Raw genomic sequence first — 23,599 nt, forward strand, 5'->3', positions numbered from 1 at the left:
CAGCTGGAACCTTCACATATATGAGAAGTTGGTAAGTGGCAGAAATGACAATACAAATTACCAATCAGTGGGGAAAAAAGTGTTTCTACAATTAAGTCTCTAGTTATAGATAAAAATTAAACTAGATTCAAAAATAAAATTTAACTGAATTAAAAACCTAATTGTGAAAAATCAAATTTTAAAACTTTTTTTTAATGATGTGAGAGAAGGGGAGGCAGAGACAGACTTCTACATGTACCCCCACTGGGATCTACCCAGCAAGCCCCCTATGGGGCAATGCTCTGCCCATCTGGAGCATTGCTCCATTGCTTGGCAACTGAGCTATATATAGTACCTGAGGCAGAGGCTATATAGCCATCCTCAGTGTCCGAGACCAACTTGCTGGAGACAACTGAGCCATGGCTGTGAGAGAGAGGAAGGGGAGGAGGGAAGAGGGGGAGGGGAGGAGAAGCAGATGGTCACTTCTCCTGTGTACCAGAATCAGGAATGGAACCCTGGACATCCACACGCTAGGCCAACGCTCTACCATTGGGTCAACTGGCCAGGGACTTAAAACTTTTTAGAAAAAAATATTTGAGCCTGACCTATGGTGGCACAGTGGACAAAGCGTTGACCTGGAATACTGAGGTAGCCAGTTGGAAACCCCAGGCTTGCCTGGTCAAGGCACATGTGGGAGTTGATGCTTCCTCCTGCTCATCCCTGTCTTCTCTCTCTCTCTCTCTTTTTTCCTGTCTCTAAAATGAATAGTCTTTTTTAAAAATTCTTTAAATATCTGAAAAGTTTCTGTGACCTTGGGATAGGAAAGATTGTTTTAAACTGGATACAAAAGCAAATAATGGAAGAAAAGACTGATAAATTTGAGCACATTAAAAATTAAAACTTTTAAATATGAATGGCAAGGAAGCACGAAAAAAGATGTCCAACATAATTAATCATGTGGGAAATGCTAATTAAAATAATAAACACCAATACACATTCACTAGAATGGCTAAATTTTAAAAGACTGACAATACTAAGTATTAGCAAGGATGGGGACCAATTGGAACTCATACTCTATGAGTGAGAACAGAGAATGGAAAGCAGTTTGTCATTTTTGAAAAGTTAAATATGCATTTACAATTTCACCCAGCAATTCCACTCCTAGGTATTTATCAAGGAGAAATTAAAATTATGTCCACACAAAGATTTGCACATGGATGCTCATAGCCCCTTTATTTATAATAACCAAAACCTGGAAACAACCCAAATGCCCATCAACTCGTGAATGAACAAAGTGATACATCTCTAAATAAAAACAAACAAATTGTTGTAAAAAAATAATAATAATAATTCCCTGATGTATCTCAAAAGCATTACACTAAGTGAAAGAAACCAGAGGTAAAAAAGTACACACCACATGGTTTCTTTCATATGAAATTCTAGAAGACACAAAACTGTAGTGATAGGAACCAGCTCAGTGGTCATCTGAAAGCAAGGGGAACTGGATTGACTGCAAGGAGCATGAGGGAGCTTTTCAAGGCGATGGAAATAGTCAATATTGAATGTAAAAAATAATTGCACAAGCTTACACACTGTCAAAACATCAAATTACATACTTAAAATTATAAAGGGAACTTTATTGCATATGAATTATACTTCAATGAAGCTGACTAAAAAGGGAGAATAGACTTCTTCTGCCCTTCCTTCTCTCCTGCTGCCTGGAACGTGATTGTGATGGCTGGAGCTTCTTGGTCACTGTTTTAGAAGACGAGGATAAGGCTCATTTTCAAGGGAAGGAGCAGTGAATATAGAAGATGCTTATTCTTAACAACTCTGTTGATCTATCATTCTATCCCTGAATGCTGTTTTCATAACTATTTTATGTGATATGGAAATGAAATTCTATCATGTATAAAAGTAAAAAAAAAAAAGTAAGTCTATTTTGTATAACAACAAAAACTTAAAGCTTTTATATGTCAAACTAATAGCTAAGGCCCTGGCCAGTTGGCTCGGTATAGCATGGGCCCAGCATGTGGACGTCCCGGTTTGATCCCTGGTCAGGGCACACAAGAGAAGCAACCATTTGCTTCTCCATCCTTCCCCCTCTCCCTTCTTTCTATCTCTCTTTTCTGCTCCTGCAGCCAAGGCTCCATTGGAGCAAGTTGGCCTGGATGCTGAGAATGGCTCCATGGCCTCTCCTCGGGCTCTGGAATGGCTCCAGTTGCAATGGAGCAACAGCCTAGATAGGCAGAGCATCGTCCCCTGGTGGGCATGCCAGATGGATCCCAGTCGGCCAAATGCAGGAGTCTGTCTTTCTTCCTCCCTGCTGCTCACTTAAAAAAAATACAATAAATAAATAAATAAAATAATAGCTAACATTTATCTATTACTTTCTGTTTACCAGTCTCCATTCAAGTAGGAGCTCTGAAATTTTAATTCATTTAATTTTGACCAAAAACCTCTGAAATAGGTATTGTTATCTTTCCAATTATGCAGGTAAGGAAACTGATACATAAGGAGGAACTAAAATGTTCAAGGTCATGCAGATGACAGTAACAAAACTGGATTCATATCCAGCCCTGGGTCTACAATACCTTTACCACAATGGTACTGTAAATAAAGTTAAAACACGTGACAGAAACTATTTGCAGTAATGTAACTGAAGAAGACTGAGTAGAGAGAATGTAACTTTCAACTAGGAATCAGAAAAATAAAAACTGCTTCCCACCCAACTTGTGGCAAAAAATAAGCATAGACAATTCGAACACAAGGCAAAACCTTAATGCAGGGGTCCCCAAACTTTTTACACAGGGAGCCAGTTCACTGTCACTCAGACCATTGGAGGGCCAGACTATAAAAAAAACTATGAACAAATCCCTATGCACACTGCACATATCTTATTTTAAAGTAAAAAAACAAAACGGGAACAAATACAATATTTAAAATAAAGAACAAGTAAATTTAAATCAACAAACTGAACAGTATTTCAATGGGGACTATGCTCCTCTCACTGACCACCAATGACAGAGGTGTCCCTTCCGGAAGTGTGGCGGGGGCTGGATAAATGGCCTCAGGGGGCCGCATGCGGCCCACGGGCCGTAGTTTGGGGACCCCTGCCTTAATGTCCAATAAACTTATAAAAAGATGTTCCATTTCACTAGAGAGCAAAGATAACGAAATTTAGAGCTGAGGTATTTTTCATCTCTTAGACTGTCAAAATTTAAAAGATCTATTATATCAAGTGTTGGTGAAAGTGTGGGGAAATGGAAGCACACATACACTACTAGAAGTATAAACTGACATTACCACTTTGCCAAGCAATTTGGCAGTAGCTTAAATACCTGAAGTACACTTTCGCCCACAACCGAGCAGTATCATTTGTAGGACCTACCCTAGAAAAAATCATATACACATCCTCTTGAAGACTGTAAAAAAAAATTCATTGCTGCATTGGTTATAGTGACATAAAATTAGAATAATCTGAACAACCAATAACAAAAAGTAAAATAATCATGAAGTGCCTGACCAGGCAGTAGCACAATGGATAGAGCTACACTGAAGACCCAGGTTCGAAACCCCAAGGTCACCAGCTTCAGCATGGGATCATAGACATGACCCCATGGTCACTGGCTAAAGCCCAAAGGTCGCTGGCTTAAATCCCAAGATCGCTGGCTTGAGCACAAGGTTGATGGCTTGAACAAGGGGGTCACTGGCTCTGCTAAAGTCCCCCCCATCAAAGCACATATGAGAAAGCAATCAATGAACACTGAGTTGATGCTTCTCATCTCTCTCCCTTCCTGTCTGTCTGTCTCTCTTTCACACAGTCTCTCAGTAAAAAATAAAAAATGTAAAAAATCATCAAGTGACATATATACAGTAGAATATGATATTACAGTTTAAGATTTCTTAATAAAAGCACTGAATCAATATTTAGGAACATGAACAGATTTTTAAAGCATTAGGTTAAATAAAATTTGCAAGTTACAAAACACTTATAGTTTGATACAACTAATGTATTGTTTTCACACACTTGAAAAATAATACTATTCATTGCTCATGTTAATATATGAATATAATGATATAAAAGCAGAGTTATGCACTAAAAATAGTGGTTTCCTTTGGAGAAGGTGAGAAAGAATAGAACTGAGAGATGTCAAAGGGTACTTTAACTGTAATATTTATTTTTATTTAAAAGTAATGGAAACGAAGCAAATAATGCAAAAATCAGTTCTGTATGGTACAAACACAAGTATTTGCCATATTATATTTGTGCTCCTCATTTTTTTAAATTAATAAACTTTATTATTAGAGAATTTTTTGGTTTACAGAAAATTGAGCAGAAATTAGAGTTTCATGTTTTCTCTCCCCACTGCTCTGAGTTTCCTAATTAACACCTTGCATTTTTTGTTTTATTAAACTTATTGGGGTAACATTGGTTATAAGATTATACAGATTTCGAGTGTACATTTCTCTGATACATCATCTGTATATTGCATTGTGTGTCCACCATCCAAAGTCAAATCATCTTCCATTACCATACAGGGTAGGGCAAAAGTAGGTTTATAGTTGTGAGTATGTGAAACAGAGTTTATTTTTGTATTATTACTTACTGTTTTCCATGCAAACATCTGTAAGCCTATTTTACCCCGCCCTGTATATTTGACTGTTTACTACCTCATCCCCCTTCCCTCTGGTAACCATTATACTGTTGTCAGTATCTCTGAGTATTTGTTTGTTTTTCTAGTTTTAATTGATGAATCAATCTAGATATGTTATTATTAACTGAAGTCCATAATTTACATTAGGGTTTACAATTTGTGTTGTACAGTTCTGTGGGTTTTGACAAATGCATGATGTTATGTATCCATCATTACCGTATCTTAGAGAATATGCCACAAAAGTCTCCTTTGCTTCACTTATTTATCCCTCCCTTCTTCCAGCAACCAGCAATCTCATTTTTTTCTATTGATTTTAGAGAGACAGGAATAGAGGCAGAGAGAGAAAGAGAAACATCGATTTGTTGTTCCACCTAATATCTATGCATTCATTGGTGATTCCAATATCCTGACTGGGGATTGAACCCGCAACCTTGGCTTGAGATAACACTCGAACCAACTGAGCTATCTGGCCAGGGCTTTTTTTTTTTTTTTTTAATACAGTATGTGACCTTTCCAAGCTGATCCTTTTACTTAGCAATATGCTTTTAAATTTCCTCCATGTCTTTTTATAGCTTGATAGTTCACTATTTTATTTCTGAATAATATTTCATTGTATGCATACACCACTGGGTTTTTTCTTTTTTCTAATCCATTACCTTTTGAAGAGCATCTGGGTTGCTTCCAAGTTTTGGAAATTATGAATAAAATTTTTATTAATATTCATATACAGGTTTTTGCCGTGTACATAAGTTCCCAACTTATTTGAATAAATACCTTCAAGCACAGTCATGGATCCTATATTAACAGTACGATTAGTTTTGTAAGAAACCAAACTGTCTTCCAAAGAAGCTGTGCTATTTCACATTACTGCAAGTAATGAATGAGTGAGAGTTCGTGTTGTTCCATATCCTCTCAAGCATTTGGTTTTGTCAGTGTTCTGGATTTTGACCATTCTAATAGGTGTGCAGTAACATCTCACTGTTGTTTTAATTTGTCGTTCCCTGACTGACATATGATCATTTTTCATCTGTATACCTTCTTTGGTGAGGTGCCTGTTCAGATCTTTTGCTCTCTTTTTAATTGGTTTATATTTGTTTTCTTATCATTGACTTTTAAGTTCTTTGTATAGTTTCGGTGTCGGTCCTTGGTCAGATAAAAGTTGTAAATATTTTCTCCCAGTCTGTGGCCTGTCTTTATATTCTCTTAAAAGTATTTTTCACAGAGTAGTTTTTTATTATAGTCTAGTCTATCTTACACGTACATTTTTTTTTTCTTTCATAGATTGTGTACTGAGGTTGTATATAAAAAATCATCATTATACCTAAGCTCACCTTTTCTGCTATGCTATCTTCTAGATATTTTATAATTTTTTATTTTACATTTAGGTCTATGATCCATTTTAAGTTAATTTTTGTGAAAATATCAATATAAGAACCATATTTAGATTCATTCTTTTGCATGTAAATATACAGTTGTTTCAGCACCATTAGTTAAAAAGGTTATCCTTTTTCTATACATCTTTTTTATACATCCTTTCTCTTTGTCCTTTTGTCAAAAATTAGTTGACTATATTTGCAAGGGTCTATTTATGGACCCTTCAATCTGTTTCATTGATACATATAGATGTTTTTTCTTTCACTAAACCAAACTATCTTGATTACTATAACTTCATATTAATTCTTAAAGTTGGGTAATGTCAGACCTCTGATTTTGTTCTTCAATATTATATTGGTTATTCTGAGTCTGTGCCTTTCCATATACATTTTAGAATCAGTTTATTAATATCCACACAGAAAAAAATAAATAAGTAAAACTTACTGGGATTGCACCCAATACTGTATAGAGATCAGGTTGAGACATCCTAACAATATTGATTCTTCTTATTCATAAACATGGAATATCTCTGCAGTCATGTAGATTTTCTTTGATTTCTTTTGCCAAGTGTTTGTAGTTATCCTTATATAGATCTTGTACCTATTTTGTTAACTTATACCTAAGTATTTCTTTTCTTCTCTTTTTTTTTTTTTTTGGTACTCATATAGTGTTCTGATTTTAATTTCAAATTCCAACTGTTCGTTGCTAGTACGTAGGAGAGCAGTTGGTTTTTATACATTAATTTTGTATGCTGTGTGGACAAAAAAGGAGCCACATGTTGAACCAGACAAGCTTAGGGAGCGCCTGCATGGTCGCCTTGCAAACTCAGAGACCTAAACTAACCACACAGTATAGTCTGACACTAAAACTTTTAAAAGCAGTTCATGGTGAGTAGTCATGTCCTAGGAAAGTATTTTTCTCTAACAAAAGCCAATGCTTACCTTAACTTAGCCTGTCTGTTGTCCTTTGCATTTTCAACAATGTACCTGATAACAAACCTTTTTTTTTTTTTAGGAAGAGAGGTGTGGGCAGGGACAGACAAGAAGGAAGAAAGATGAGAAGCATCAATTCATAGTTGAGTTACTTTAGTTGTTCATTGATTGCTTTCTCATATGTACCTTGACCAGGGGGCTCCAGCTGAGCCAGTGACCCCTTGCTCAAGACAATGACCTTGGGCTCAAGCCAGCGACCTTGGGCTCAAGCCAGCGACCTTTAGGCTCAAGCCAGCAACCATGGGGTTATGTCTATGGGATCCCACACTCAAGCCAGAGACCCTATGGCTCAAGCTGGTGACCTCAGGGTTTTAAACCTGGGTCCTCAGTATCCCAGGCCCACACTCTATCCACTGAGTCACTGCCTGGTCAGGCTGATAACATGCCTTTGAAATGTAGGGGTAACCTTCTTTTCCTGCTCCCCTTAGGGCAGGCATTCCACTGGAGCTGGAGCCAATAAACCCCCTCATTGTTGTTGCTATTATCATTTTAAATAACTATTCATTATTTTATTCCTGCCTATGTAAAAGAAGCTTCAGTATATGCCATATTTCTCCATGTATAAGATGCACCCTTTTATAAAAATTTTGGGGTATAAAAATTGTGTGTCTCATACAGTAGTTATAGTTTTTTTTACTTGCATTTCCCACTTTTTCGTGCTTGTTTTTGCACTCATTGTTGAAGACAGTGATTTGTCGTCAGACACAGATGAGGACAAGCCAATGGATGGGAGTTTTGACAGTGATGAGGAGTTGTATGAATTTTATAATGAATAAAACTTGAGTTCAATAACTTTATATAATACACTGTTTTTCAAAATTTGAGCCCCAAAATTAAAGTGCATTTTATACATGGGAGCATCTTTTACATGGGGATATACGGTACATTTTTACTTTTTATCCAATCCCAGGGATTTCCCTGCTTTGCTTTCTCCCCCATCCCTAATTCAATCAGTTTCATGTAACTGCCTTATGTCTTTCCCTTTGATTCTGATGTATAAAAAAAGTGGTCAAACCACCATTTTTCAGAGCATTTTCTCAATTCATTGAGACTTCGCTTCACAGCAATTGTCGACAATTTGGCTCAGATAAACTCAGAAAAAAATCTTACAGGTTTGGAAGTTTCCTATGTTGACACCTGCAACTTTGCTTTAATAGTTTGTTGGTGCCAGGAGGTATTTTGTTGTTGATTCTTTGGGATTTTCTACATACACAATCATATTATCTGCAAACAAAGACAGTTTGGTTTCTTCCTTCCACTTTATATTTCATTTTTTATCTTTCTGTGTTAGGGAGGACTTCTAGTATAATGTTGAACAGAAGTGGTTAAAGGAGAAATCCTCACTTTGTTCCCAAAGAGGGAAACAGTTTCTCACCATAAGGACAATATTAGTCGTAGGTTTTGTGTAGCGATTCCTTATCAGATTGAGGCAGTTTCCCTTTATTTCTAGTTTGCTTCTTTTCAGGTTTTTTAAAATTTCTTTTAAATCAAAACCTAAAAAGGTGATTTAGAACTAAATAACAGAGGACCTTAAAAGCCAGGTTAAGAAGTTTACACTTTATTTTATGAACAAAGCAATAAGAAGCGACTGAATGTTTTGAGCAAAGAAGGAATATAACGGAAACGTACATCAGAACCCTGCAACCATTTCATAAAACAAAAATCTAGTTACTATTTAAAGATGTCCAGAAGAAGGAACTTCTCCAAATCCCTTAATAACCCATTCTGGCAACATACAAATATCATTCTCTGTTATCCTCATAGCAAACTTGAATCCCTGGAGGTCCCAGGGAAGATGCCTTATGTCCCATCCATCAGTCTTGGTGAACTGCTTCCTCAAAGGCATGACTCCCAAACTCAGTATTCCACTACCTACTTTCTGCCCAGAAGAGAAAGTTAGGCAACTGTGATTCAAGGTAGAGGCACAGGCATTCAGTGGCCCCTACTAGCTAAGCAATGTATAGCCAAAAAGCAGGGACCACACCTGAATTAACAGTGTTGACACAGTCATTTACATAACACCTTCTAACTGAGGAGCGTTGTTATCAGCAGCTCTGTCGACAATGACATCTGGAAGAATCCTTGTCCTATCTACAGAGAACTCCTGCAGCCCCGTTCTCATGGCCTTGGCTGACTCACCTCTCTCTACCCACTTTCCCGCATCCTGCTTTTCCTTTCCTCTTCCCCTTTCTGCCAGTCACAACCAGAACAGCCAGCTCTCAGAAGGCAGCAGAAATGTACCAGGATTCTAAGCAAATTGCTCCTAAGAGCTCGAGAACCATCGTGGGTAAGAAAGACACTTCTGGATCAAATTCTAAATTTTGGCCTGGCTTGGATATCTGTGTGAGGTATCCTTGGTACCTGTAAGGGGTGGTAGATAGAAGATAATCAACAGAAGCCCAGAGAGCCAAGAATAAGGGAAAAGGCCATGATTGGCCAGCTAGGGCTAATACACCTCTGGGTTCTGCAGCTCACAAGCTTACAAACTGCACAGGTATCTGGTTCTCCCCACCCTCCAGCTTTGTAGAACTCACTGGTGGATGTCTTTGCCCTAGCAGGATGCTCCATGAAACTCATTCTAATCTGATTTTCCTATAAAAATCTATTCTGGTTCCCCACTTTCTCCTTCCCTCTTGCCACCAATACACAAGTAAATTTGATTTGATCTGGATCTTTTTCCCTTGGGGAAGGCTCAGGCGTGAGGCCAGAGTTAGGAAGCTCATATTTTTTCTACTATATTCACCTAACACACATCCAGCCTTGGCAACCACTCAGAATAACTAATCATTCAACTCTCACCCTGTGTCAGAAGGAACAATGTGAGACATCAGAGAAGGAGGTCAATTTTCACCTGAGGACATCTGTGATTCCCTGGGAAAGGCTTTTAGCAAATTTCTGGTTTGTTGAGAAGAAATTCCGTTTTCTTTGGAATAAGCGCCTCTAAGATTATTCAGAGATATGTACGGGAAAGACAAGAGTGCTATTGGCTGCCTGCTCTGTCATTTATTCCCTCATTCCTCTAACTAGCCATTCATGTTTTCAACAAGTATTTACCAAGTAACCATGATGTTACTATCCACTGGGGACATGATATCAAATCAGAATTCTCATTTTAACCAGATCCCCAGGTGACTCATATGCACATTAACGTTGGAGAAACACTGGTCTGGGCGCTGTTTCTCAACTGCACTATTGACATTTTATACCCAGAATTCTTTGTTGCGCAGGACCGTCCTGTGCTAAGAGGTTTAGCAACATTTCTGGCTTCTGTGTATCAGATTCTGGCAGCACTTTCCTCCAAAATATCTACAGATTAAAAATATCTACAGATATTGATAAATGGCCCAAGGGATAAAATCACATTTCCTTTCCATTTAAGAAGTACCAGTTTAGTAAAATGCAAATCAAAACCACAATGAGATATCACCTCACATAGGTTAGAATGGCTATCATCAAGACAAGAAGGAACAAGTGTTGGAGAGGTTGTGAAGAAACAGAAACCCTCATACATTGCTAGTTGGAATGTAAACTGGAAACAGCCCCTGTGAAAAGCAGGAGGAAAGTTCCTCAAAAAATTAAGAGTAGAGTTACCACATGACCCGATAATCTTTCTTCTGAGTATCTATCCAAAATATTTGAAGACACTTATTTGTAACAAATAAGGACTCCTATGTTCATTGCAACATTATTCCCTGTGACAAAGACATGGAAACAACCAAAGTGTCCTTCAATAGATAAATGGATAAAGATAAGGTAATATATACAATGGAATACTACTCAACCCTAAGAAAAGATAAAATACTGCCATTTGTGATAACATGAATGGACCTTGAGAATATCGTGCTAAGCGAAATAAAGTCAGAGAGAAAAAGTTAAGAACCATATGACGTTACACATGGGTGGGATATAAAACCAAAAGTAACCAATGAACAAACAAGACCAACTCTCACAGACACAGACAACAGTGTGGTGGTTTCCAGAGGGGAGAGAGGATGGGCAGTGGTGAAGGAGGGGGAAGGGGCTCAAATACATGGTGACAGGAGACTTGACTCTGGGTGGTGACCACACAATGCAATATACAGATGATGTATTATAGAAATGTACATTTGAAACCTATATAATATTTTTAATTTTAATTACATTTTATTAGAATATAGCTTACATCCAGGAAACTTCAACAAATTGAATAGTATCAGAAAAACAAACTTCTCCCTGGGATCTCGCCCTGTTACCAATACTTCTTACCAAATTAAGCACTATTCTGATTTTTATTTCTATATATTGGTTTTAGCCAGTTTTTTTTTGTTTTGTTTTTATTTATTCATTTTTAGAGAAGAGAGACAGAGGGGAGAAAGAGAGAGAGAGAAGGGGGGGAGGAGCAGGAAGCATCAACTCCCATATGTGCCTTGACCGGGCAAGCCCAGGGTTTTGAACTGGCAACCTCAGTGTTCCAGGTCGATGCTTTATCCACTGCACCACCACAGGCCAGGCTGGTTTTAGCCAGTTTTGAGCTTAATATATATTTTGTAAAAATTTTTATATGTGCTTTATATATTCCATATAAATGTTTGTGAGCATAAATCTTGTGGCATGCAGTTTATTTTTATTGTTATACAGCATTCAATTCTACAAAACATATAATTTTATTAACCAATGTCACCCCAAAAATTTTTTTCAAAAGGACATTTATTCAGCATCATGATCAGACTATCATCTTTAGCAATCAACTGCATGGGTCCAAAAAAAACCAAAAACAAAAACATTAAAATCCTTTATCGGAATGCTTTACACTTTCCACTGAACAGAAACTAAAATAACCTGTTATACAATTAATAACAAATACAGTTCTTGAGGTTTTTGCCAATTCACATGAGTGTTGTCTAAAACATGTCTTCTCTGTAGCATCTAGGACCTGCCACCACGGTGCGTGGCTGAGTTCGCAAATCCATGTAACCTGTAGTTTCCCCATCACTTCTCTAGTTCTCCCCTCCTGCTAAGCTCTGTGCCTCGGCAGGAATTAAAACCTCTGTCATTGCCATAGTTCCGGTTTCTGCTGGAACCACTAGAGACACTTTGGTTTTATGGTTTGGCAAAGTACTGGCCTCCACCACCATAAAGGCCAGAGCTTCTGCCTTGGAAATTTTCTCCTTTCGTGGGTCCAAAATTTGAAGATTGATTGTTGTAATTGCCAAAATCACTTCAGGGGTCTCCAAACTTTTTACACAGGGGTCCAGTTCACTGTCCCTCAGACCATTGGAGGGCTGCCAAATACAGTGGTCCTCTCACTGACCACCAATGAAAGAGGTGCCCCTTCCAGAAGTGCAGTGGGGGCTGGATAAATGGCCTCAGGGGGCCACATTGCGGCCTGCGGGCCGTAGTTTGGGGACGCCTGCTAGCTTCTACCATCTCCAAAATTGCTTCCATCATTGCCAAATCTTTATAGCCATCCCCACTGCACCATATCCACCACCACCACGGCTGCCACCAAAGCCACCTTGACCACTGAAGTTTCCTCCACAACCAAGTTGTCATTCCCATGAAAACCACTTCCACAACCACTTCTGAAGTTTCCAGAACCACTTCAACCTCTTTGACCAGATAAAGCACTAGCCATCTCTCGCTTAGATAGGACTTTCCTCACTTCACAGTTGTGGCCATTCAACTGTGTACTCCTGAATGACAATCTTGTCTACAGTCGTGATCATAAAATGTTACAGAATCAAAGCCTCTCTTTTTGCCACTGCCTTAGTCAGTGATGATTTCAATCACTTCAATTTTCCCATATGCTCAAAATAATCTCTTACCAGTGGTCGGCAAACTCATTAGTCAACGGAGCCAAATATCAACAGTACAACAATTGAAATTTCTTTTGAGAGCCAAATTTTTTAAACTTAAACTATATAGGTAGGTTCGTTCCTTATCGAGGTAGCGCCCACACATGGTATTTTGTGGAAGAGCCGCACTCAAGGGGCCAAAGAGCCGCGTGTGGCTCGCGAGCCGCAGTTTGGCGACCAGGGTCTTAGGCGACGTTCTTCGGGGTTTTCTTTAAACACCACAAACAAAAGTCTCTTTCACAGTGAAGTGGCTACCAGGGCTTTGAGAATCTCCTCTTGAGACAGCCGTCCTGAGTTCCACAACTCTTCCCTCCCCCTTGGGCGGCCCTGCTCTCAGGGTTGCAGCCACCTCTTGCCCTGCGGCATCCCTGCAAACCCAGAGCCTCAGGAGCCCTTGCGGTTTGCCTCTCTCATCACCGCCCTGTCTGTGAGCGCTCCCCATGGCTCACAACGGTCCCTCAGACTCTCCTCGGTCGCTTCAAAGCTCAAACCTCCAATAACGAGCTCCCACAGCTGTCCGGCTCTTAGAGAGACTCTGACTGAGACGTGACAACCGTGGGAGGGGAGACGTGCACGGTGCTTACTCGGCGGCCGCCACCAGCAGCCAGGAGTCACCTAACGAACGTATCTCCCCAATCAATTTAATAACTGTTTTAAGTACTGGTTTAGAAGACTTTTGGTCAAATCCCCTTAACATAAAATCTTTTTTCTTTTCTGTTGGGAAAAAGAGAAATGTATCAAATTTAGTTGTTAACTATTGTATCAAAGAAAGTCCAACCAAGATTACATGTATCTTTCTCAGGAAAATAATATACACATTATTACAATTACTAGAACAAACAAAACATTATTTGGGAAAATAATGTTTGCAAAATTCTCATGACCTTTAACATAAAAAGTCTTTCAGACTGACCTGTGGTGGAGCAGCGGATAAAGTGTCAACCTAGAACGCTGAAGTCACCAGTTCAAAACCCTGGGCTTTCCTGGTCAAGGCACATACAGACAGCAACTACTACTACGAGTTGATGCTTCCTGCTTCATCCCCTTCTCTCTCTCTCCCCTTGCTCTAAAAATCAATAAATAAAATCTTTTTAAAAATCAAGATTGCTGTTTAATATTACTACTAAAAACAAAAAGGGGCCTGGCATTAAATACGACCTACATGAAGTCAAAGACTTACTGAATGTCATCACTGCCAATTATATTTGTCCTAGGTGCAATCATATAAAGGTCTATCTAGAACAGGGGTCCCCAAACTTTTTACACAGGGGGCCAGTTCACTGTCCCTCAGACCATGGGAGGGCCGGACTATAAAAAAAACTATGAACAAATCCCTAGGCACACTGCACATATCTTATTTTAAAGTAAAAAAACAAAACGGGAACAAATACAATAATTAAAATAAAGAACAAGTAAATTTAAATCAACAAACTGACCAGTATTTCAATGGGAACTATGAGTCTGCTTTTAGTTAATGAGATGGTCAATGTGCTCCTCTCACTGACCGCCAATGAAAGAGGTGCCCCTTCAGGAAGTGCGGCGGGGGCCGGATAAATGACCTCCGGGGGCCGCATGTGGCCCGCGGGCCGTAGTTTGGGGACTCCTGATCTAGAACATCTCGCCATTTTGAAAAAGATGGCCAATGTGAGCATAATGCTCTGTGTCTACCATCAAATAGTGGACAAGAGAGGAAAAGCCATGCTCCAATCTAGCTAATGAAAAAAGGAATCACACAAGCAGAGGCTGAGACAGTAGGGTGATATCTGAACAGTGTGTAATTTTGACTGGGTTACATGTGGAATCATCAGCAGAATAATCATTTAGTCTCTCAGTCTCTTGGTGTTTGGAAATTTATGTCTTACTGTTTATTGTAATTAATATTTTTAAAAAACCTAATCTAAGAAATAACAAGTCCTGATTTTGTCTATGACAATTAAAGAAAGAAATGATATACTTTCAGCTACTGATAAAATAACCCAAGACAATGCCCTTGGGGAGCGAGAATAGTGTTTCTACTTTGGAAGTGCTGTGCTGGGCAGAGCTGAGCTGGACTGAGCCAACAGATCCAGCCTACTGAAGGGACTGCTTCTGGTAAGTGGATGAGACCATCAGCCCAGTCCTGGCCTCAAAGGCATCGGTTAGATTGGTTCCATTTCACAGAAGAGGCAGCTGAGCTTGAAACATTTCACGTCTTGCCTGAATGTCCACAGTAAGTGGCAGGAGGCAGAAAAGGAGCCCATCTATCTGGGGTACTGGTGGACAGTGTTCTTTCTACACCACCACATACCCCTGCCTTAGTGTCCTGCTGCTGCTCGCAAATCATCAGAAAATTACAGCACACATTCAATAACTTACAGTTCTGAAAGTCAGAAGTCTGAATTGGGTTTCACTAGAGTACAACAAAGGGGTTAGCAGGGCCACGCTTCCTGTAAAGCAGTGGTTTTCAACCACCGGCTCGCGGACCAGTGCCGGTCCTCCAGAAATTTCGTGCGGGTCCATGAAAGAATTAACCATGATAGTTCACTTCTGGCACATGGATGGTTGGAAAACACTGCTCCAGAAGCTCTAGGGGAGAATCCACCTCTGTTTCCCACCACTAGGGACCTCTTACATTCCTTGGCTCCTGGACCCTTCCTCCATCCTCAAGGTCAGCAACATAGTATCTTCAAATCTCTCTTTCTGATACTGACTGATTCTGATTCTTCTGTTGTCACATGTCTCTCTTCTTATGCTGATCCTTCTGCCTCCCTCTTACAAGGACCAGGACCCCTTGTCCTGGCCCGTTGGCTCCATGGTAGAGCGTCAGCCCAGCATGTGGAAGTCCTGGGTTCGATTTCTGGTCAGGGCACACAGGAGAAGCACCCATCTGCATCTCCATCCCTCCCCCTCTCCTTTCTCTCTCTCTTTTCCCCTCCATTGGAGTGAGGTTGGCCCAGGCGCTGAGGATGGCTCCATGGCCTCTGCCTCAGGTGCTGGAAATATCTCCAGCCACAACAGAGCAACACCCCAGATGGGCAGAGCATCACCCCCTAGTGGGTCTGCTTGGTAGATCCCGGTCGGTTGCATGCAGGAGTCTGTCTGACTGCCTCCCTGCTTCTAACTTCGGAAAAATACAAAAAACAAACAAACAAACAAACAAAAAACCAACCAGGACCCTTGTAATTACATACATTGGGCCAACTCATATAATCCAGAGAAGTCTTCCCATCCTAAAATTCTTAATTTACTCAAATCTTCAAAATCCCTTTACCATGTGAAGGAAACCAGAATATCACACACCGAAATATGCCTCTTTAATATAAAAATTATTTTGAGTTGAAGGCAATGAAGATGCAGCAAATTCAGAAAAAGCTCTTAATCCTCTCCCCTTTCTGCCAAAACACAGGAAACAAATTCTCCTGTTGCTGGAAATAGATCCTCAGCCCAGAGATGGCACCACAGGAATCTGCAAACAAACTTGACTTCATTAATTCTCTCCCATCTGTTTACTTTCCCACAGTTTGCCAGCTAAAACTACTTTGTTTCCTGAAATTTTTCTACAAGTTTATTGTTCTTACTTGAAGATGCTCTATATGCAGTGTACGGCCAGGAGTCCCACCGTCACGGCCATTCACATGCAGGGTCCCTTTAGATTCAGACAGATGGTAAAGAAACAGTGGAGCCTAAAACTGGTGGGCCATTCTTTATTCATCTTTCACCGGCCGGCGAGCAAACACACAGGGAAAAAACACTCCCTTTTCACTCAGAGCTCGCAAGAGCCCTCACCTCTGTTCCCCATCTCCTTCTTCCTTCTCTCTACACAAACTCTCTCTCTCCTCCAGCACACATTAGCAAGACAATGGCCCTTCCCAAGCAGGAAGGTAATTTGCAGTTTCACAGATCACACACACCTGGCACTGCCCAGCACCATTTTTTAACACTAAAAGTGAGCAAACTCCAAAAATACGAATTTTACAAACTCATTTGCCCAACACACAGGAATTCTAAACCACCACGCTGTTACTTTTCACTGAGTTTTTTTTTCTACTGTGGTATGTACTGCATACATTAATAAACTGTTCTCCTCAGTGGGGAGGTTCATCAAAAAATTTAAAATGGGGCCCTGGCTGGTTGGCTCAGTGGTAGAGCGTCGGCCTGGCGTGCGGGGGTCCCGGGTTCGATTCCCGGCCAGGGCACACAGGAGAAGCGCCCATCTGCTTCTCCACCCCTCCCCCTCTCCTTCCTCTCTGTCTCTCTCTTCCCCTCCCGCAGCCAAGGCTCCATTGGAGCAGAGATGGCCCAGGCGCTGGGGATGGCTCCTTGGCCTCTGCCCCAGGCGCTAGAGTGGCTCTGGTCGCGACAGAGCGACGCCCCGGAGGGGCAGAGCATCGCCCCCTGGTGGGCAGAGCGTCCACCCCTGGTGGGCGTGCCGGGTGGATCCCGGTTGGGTGCATGTGGGAGTCTATCTGACTGTCTCTCCCCATTTCCAGCTTCAGAAAAATACAAAAAAAAAAAAAAAAATTGAAAATGGAACAGCCTTATGACCCAGGGATTCCATTTCTGAGTATATATTGTATTCAAAGAAACTCAAAACACTAACTTGAAAGAATATGTGCCCCCCCTTGTTTAATGAAGCATTATTTACAATAGGCAAAATGTGGAAGTAACCCAAGTGCCCACCAAGAGACTAGTACAGTGGGCGGCAAACTCATTAGTCAATGGAGCCAAATATCAACTGTACAACGATTGAAATTTCTTTTGAGAGCCAAATTTTTTAAACTTAAACTATATAGGTAGGTACATTCCTTATCGAGGTAGCGCCCGCATGTGGTATTTTGTGGAAGAGCCACACTCAGGGGACCAAAGAGCCGCATGTGGCTCACGAGCCGTGGTTTGCTGACCAAGGGACTAGTAGATAAAAAAGCTGTGGTACTTAAAAAAGAATAAAATCTTACCATTTGCAACAGTATGTATAGACCTAGATGGCATTATGCTAAGTGAAAGAAGTCAGACAGAGTAAGATAAATACCCACGACATCACTTATATGTGGAATCTAAAGAACAAAACAAACAAACAAAACCCATCATTGATAGAAAAAGAGAAAAGACTGGCGGATACCAGGGGAGGGGTATTGGGGGACAGGTGAAAAGGTGATGGGATTAAGAAGCACTAATTCGTAGTTAGAAAATAATCATGGGGATTTAAGATAAAGCATAGGGAAGATAGTTAACAATATTGTAATAAGTATGTATAATGCCAGGTGGGTACTTGAATTATCTGAGGGTGTACTTTGTAAGGTTACTATGAATGTCTGTCTGCTGTGCTGAACACCCAAAAATAATATAAAATAGTGTTAAATGCAAGCTGTAATAAAATAATTTTAAAAAACTTTTAACTGCCATGCATTTATGGAGAGTCTCTTCGAGTGCGCTGACATATAAATATTGTACTTTTTTCACTGAACTGGAATTAATATATTAGCTTTTCTTCTCATCAGCAGTTATTTATCATTACACATTTATTTTAACTGCTTTTTTCAATTATAAGGTAACACGTGTAAATAGATTAAAAATAAATACGTAAGAGGACACACAGAAGAGTAAAAGACTTCTCTTCAAATAAATAAATAAAAACAAATTGTTTTCCTCTTGTTAACCTGTCTTTCTCTTAAAGAGTCCCAGCCACAAATCTGCGACGGGCAGCATTCTGCCTCCCAGAGTTTTTGCAGACACAGCTGGGACCATCTGGGATATCCCAGCAGTCAGCGCCTGCAGACGGGATCCTGGGGAGGCTGAGAAAAAGCCAGTTCAAGGTCAGCTTTCCTACAGAGGTCAGCGAACCCAGATCTATGTTCACGGTGCCAGCCAAGAAAGGAAAGTAAAACTTTTTCCTATCCTTTCATTGCCAGATTCTCTTCCAAATAGTTTCCTAAAATAAAAAAAAAAATGTTTAAACTTAGTTCTTCAATTTAAAGACTCTGTAGATTTGATTTGGGGGCTACATATAGCCTCTCAGAAACAGTCGTTGTTTTCTTTGTCTCCGTCTTCTGTACATTTGTCATAAGGAGGTCATAAAGGGCCTTTGTCATCATTCCTTGCTTTGTTTTTTTCGTGCTTGGAAAATTCCCAGTATAACCCGTCAAGTAACACAGGTTATTAGCAGGTCTGTGACTTATGGCATCTCTGAGAGAGGCTAGAGCTCCTTTACCACCTGTCACAATGAAGCTGTTTACTTTCTTCGAGTATATTTGGGAGAAACTTTGGATAAAGAAGAGACTGCATCTTTTGCACCCTTTTTTGGAACACCTCTTGTGTCCACAATTAAGCCATAGGTTTGTTGGCATTAAGCCATAAAAAAGGCTTATTGGTTTAGAGTCACATTAAAATGGATATACCTTTAAAAATTTGGACTTTGTATCTAAAAAGATTTTTTTAGAGAGGTCTTATTTTACACAAATATCTTTCTGGTACCTAGAAATTAGCTTTAACAAAGCCCCGATAACATACATCAAGGACATTTTATTGTTTGTCATGTTGTAATCTGACCCTATCAGCTACAGGCCTTCCCATATTTGGACCCTATCAAAAAAAAAAAAAAAAAAAAAAAAACCTCATTGAACAGTCTTACACTTAGGAAAAGAATATCTTATATAGTGATTGCTCTAAATGTATAACAGTAAACCAACATGCCCCTAAATTCCTTCTTTAAAAAAATAACTTACATAGGCCCTGGCTGGTTGGCTCAGTGGTAGAGCGTCAGCCTGGCGTGCAGAAGTCCCGGGTTCGATTCCCGGCCAGGGCACACAGGAGAAGCGCCCATCTGCTTCTCCACCCCCCCCCCTTCCTCTCTGTCTCTCTCTTCCCCTCCCGCAGCCAAGGCTCCATTGGAGCAAAGATGGCCCGGGCGCTGGGGATGGCTCCTTGGCCTCTGCCCCAGGCGCTAGAGTGGCTCTGGTCGCGGCAGAGCGACGCCCCGGAGGGGCAGAGCATCGCCCCTTGGTGGGCAGAGCGTCGCCCCCTGGTGGGCGTGCCGGGTGGATCCCGGTCGGGCACATGCGGGAGTCTGTCTGTCTGTCTATCCCCGTTTCCAGCTTCAGAAAAATACAAAAAAATAAATAAATAACTTACACATTTTCTCTGTCCCACAGATGGCATCAAAGTTATCAATGCGCAAACTCTACTCCATCAGTCCTCTCCCATATATTTACCTGTGCCACCCTGGGGAGCCTAAAACTGCTTTTATACAAATTTATTGTTCTTTATTGGGGATGCTATATAGGCTAGATTTCTAAGCCTCTACTTTGACTTACTTTTTGTTGAAGTTTTTTTGATGATCTCCTAATAACTGGAGACAAATTTTGAATTGTTTGTCCAATACCATTGCCTCTTTAACAACTCTAATAAAGTGTCCGCAAAGAAGGTCCAGATCTGCCAACAGGCAGGCAGATCCCTCGGGTTCCTACTGGAACCAGGAAGAAAGAGCTTCTTAGGAAACAGGAAAGAGGCCATTGTTCGATTACAGGTACCCCGGACGAATGGCTGAGTATTGTCAAATATGGACCCCTAATTTTGGACTGATTGCCAAAACTCTGTCTGAAGCTCTAAAGGGCCCTGAGAGTTGTGCCCTCTCAAGCGGACAATAGAATATCACCAGACCTTTGAAACTTTGAAGTCCTGTTTAGTATCAGTGCCGGCCCTTCGGGCTCCCCAATTTGCTTAAGACTTTCCAGTCATTTGTTCATGAAAGACAAGGGTAAGCTGTTGGGACATTAGCCCAAGTGATAGAACACTTTATCCAGCTGGTAGCTTACTAGTCAAAAGAACTCACTCACACTGTCTTAGGCTGGCCGGCCGGCTTGAGGGCAGTGACAGCCACTTGAGACTTGTTACAGGAAGCATAAAAACTTTCTCTCAGACAGTCAACTACTATTTTTGTACCCCATCAAGTGTTAAATGTATTAGAGCAAAAAGGAAATGTATGGCTCACCACTGGGTGAATGGGAAAATACCAAAGAAGCAATATTGTTAGAGCACGCTTACGTCACTCTCAGGGTTATCAACAGACTAAACCCTCGCTCTTGCCAGATGCAGATTCAGAACTCCTGAAGCATGACTGTGCTGAGACAATGAATGAGGTTTATCCCAGTAGGATTAACCTTCAGGATCAACCTTTAGAAGACACCGACTGAACCTTGTCTGCAGACGGGTCCGGTTACGTAAACAGAGGGAACTAGAAAACTGCTTACGCAGTCATGACACAAGAGAGAACGGTTGAAGCCCAGGCGTTGCCACCTGGCACTTCAGCCCAGAAGGCAGAGCTGACGGCACGAATGAGGGCTCTTGAATTGTCATAAGAAATGAAGATAAATGTGTGCACAGATTCAAGGTATGTCTTTCTAATTTTGCGTGCTCATGGCTCTATATGGAAGGAAAGGAGATGTCTTACCTCTAATAAGAAGGTGTTGGGCAGATAAAATATATTATGCTCGGCCCTGGCCGGTTGGCTCAGCGGTAGAGCATCGGCCTAGCGTGCGGAGGACCCGGGTTCGATTCCCGGCCAGGGCACACAGGAGAAGCGCCCATTTGCTTCTCCACCCCTCCGCCGCGCCTTCCTCTCTGTCTCTCTCTTCCCCTCCCGCAGCCAATGCTCCATTGGAGCAAAGATGGCCCGGGCGCTGGGGATGGCTCTGTGGCCTCTGCCTCAGGCGCTAGAGTGGCTCTGGTCGCAACATGGCGACGCCCAGGATGGGCAGAGCATCGCCCCCTGGTGGGCAGAGCATCGCCCCTGGTGGGCGTGCCGGGTGGATCCCGGTCGGGCGCATGCGGGAGTCTGTCTGACTGTCTCTCCCTGTTTCCAGCTTCAGAAAAATGCAAAAAAAAAAAAAAAAAAAAAAAAAAAAAAAAAAATATATATATATATATATATATATATATATATATATTATGCTCACTTTGTTAAAGATGGCGCTGCCCACATGGAAGCCCATCACCCAGGTGATATTAATGTGTGTTGGGGGTGGGCTGTGGACAGGCAGGATCCTTGTAGCCTGGGGCTTGGTTTTAGAACTAAGCCTTTCCCACCCTTTTTGATATGGGGTGGTACAATCCCATCATGCCTCAGATAAGTGACTTTGTATTAGAGACTTCCCTATTTTGTATATTGGATTAAAGGTTTTGATTCTTACACTATAAAATGGGGGCAGAACGGGAGCTTGCTCTCTTGGTTCCTGAGATTAACATTAGAACAGAGAGCAGAGAGGAGAGCAGAAAAAGGCCACATGGAGGAGGCCAAGAGAAGCAGCCAAGATGGCGGAGTGTTGAGTGAGAAGCCAGTTAGTGCAGAGTTTGTGCAGGGAGAAGGAAGGAGATGGGGAACAGAGGTGAATAAGTCTGGTGAGTTAGAAACCTTTGATTCTAGGAAACTCAGATAAGTCAGTAGCTTTGTGAGCACTGAATGTGAGTGGGTTTTGGAGCCCAGTGTGTGTTTTTACTTGCCCGCCGGGTGCAAGCTAGGATTAAAGATGATGGCCCACCAGTTCTTGGCTCCATTGTTTCTTTACCGACTGTCCGAATCCAATGCGAACCTGCATGGGCCAGGCGGCTGTGTTGGTGGCCCTGTATACTGGCTCTACAGAAGGGAATTAAACACACGACTGAAATATTAAGACAGCTAGAAGCTATTCAGAAACCAGCTCACGTGCCAGTAATGCAGTGCCCAGGTCATCAGAAAAGTACCTCTGAAACTGCTAGAGGAAATAATCTAGCTGACCAGGCTGCCAAGGAGGTGGCCCATGGACCTGTTTTACTGCCTCTAGTACCTACCATAGACTTAGCTCAGTTCTTCCCCGAATTTATGGAAGATGATATCAGAAAGGTAAAAGAGTGGGGATTTCAGGAGGAAATCCCCAGTGGGAAATGGAGAAAGAATATGAAAGGAATAATACTAGTCCCAGGAAGACTTGTCAGGCCAGTCATTAAATAATTACACAAAACCACTCATTACAGGAGAGGCACCCCAGGAGAGTGCGTTAGACCAGGGGTCACCGGGCCAGGGATTTCCAAGGCACTACAGTATGTGACTGTGGCATGTGTGCTCTGTCAGGGAAATAACCCTGAAAGGGGAACCACACCAAACGGGAAAAGGACGGCAATAAACAGGACAGTGTCTTTTTGAGGACTGGAATTAGATTTCATGCAAATGCCCAAGAAGAGAGTTTGGAAATACTTATTAGTATTAGCAGACACTTTCTCTGGCTGGGTAGAGGCCTACCCTACTAGAACTGAGAAAGCAACAAAAGTAATCAACCAGCTTCTCAAGGAGATAATTCCCCATTTTATTTATTTTATTTTTTATTTTTTTCAAGGAGATAATTCCCCATTTTAGATTGCCTAAAAACATTCAAAGTGACAATGGCTCAAAGCCTTTATTTCTGAAATTACCCACACGGGTAATTACCATACTGCTTGGTGGCCACAATCTTCAGGAAAGGTTGACAAAATAAATCATACCTTGAAAAAACTGTAGCCAAACTGTGTCAAGAAACTCATCTGCCCTGGGGCTGGGTACTGCTTCTTGTAGCCCTATCAAGGGGCTACGAGTAAGGGCAGCCCCTTGAAGTGAGAGTAATTTCAAACTTGTCTTTGTGGCCCTGGCTGGTTGGTTCAGTGATAGAGTGCTGGCCTGGTGTATGGATGTCCCGGGTTCGATTCCTAGTCAGGTCACACAGCAGAAGCGCCCATCTGCTTCTCCACCCCTCTCCCTCTCACTACTCTCTCTCTCTTC

General features: G+C 41.3%; 1 protein-coding gene and 1 pseudogene across 7 annotated transcripts in view; both read right to left on the reverse strand.

Moving 5' to 3' along the window:
• Window positions 1-23,599, reverse strand: part of TMEM45A (transmembrane protein 45A) — a 130,035-nt gene that overhangs the window by 32,184 nt on the left and 74,252 nt on the right. The window lies entirely within an intron of this gene.
• Window positions 11,972-14,462, reverse strand: LOC136380021 (heterogeneous nuclear ribonucleoprotein A1-like; annotated as a pseudogene).

The sequence above is a fragment of the Saccopteryx leptura genome, chromosome 8 (genome assembly GCF_036850995.1).
Source record: "Saccopteryx leptura isolate mSacLep1 chromosome 8, mSacLep1_pri_phased_curated, whole genome shotgun sequence".
NCBI lineage: Eukaryota > Metazoa > Chordata > Mammalia > Chiroptera > Emballonuridae > Saccopteryx > Saccopteryx leptura.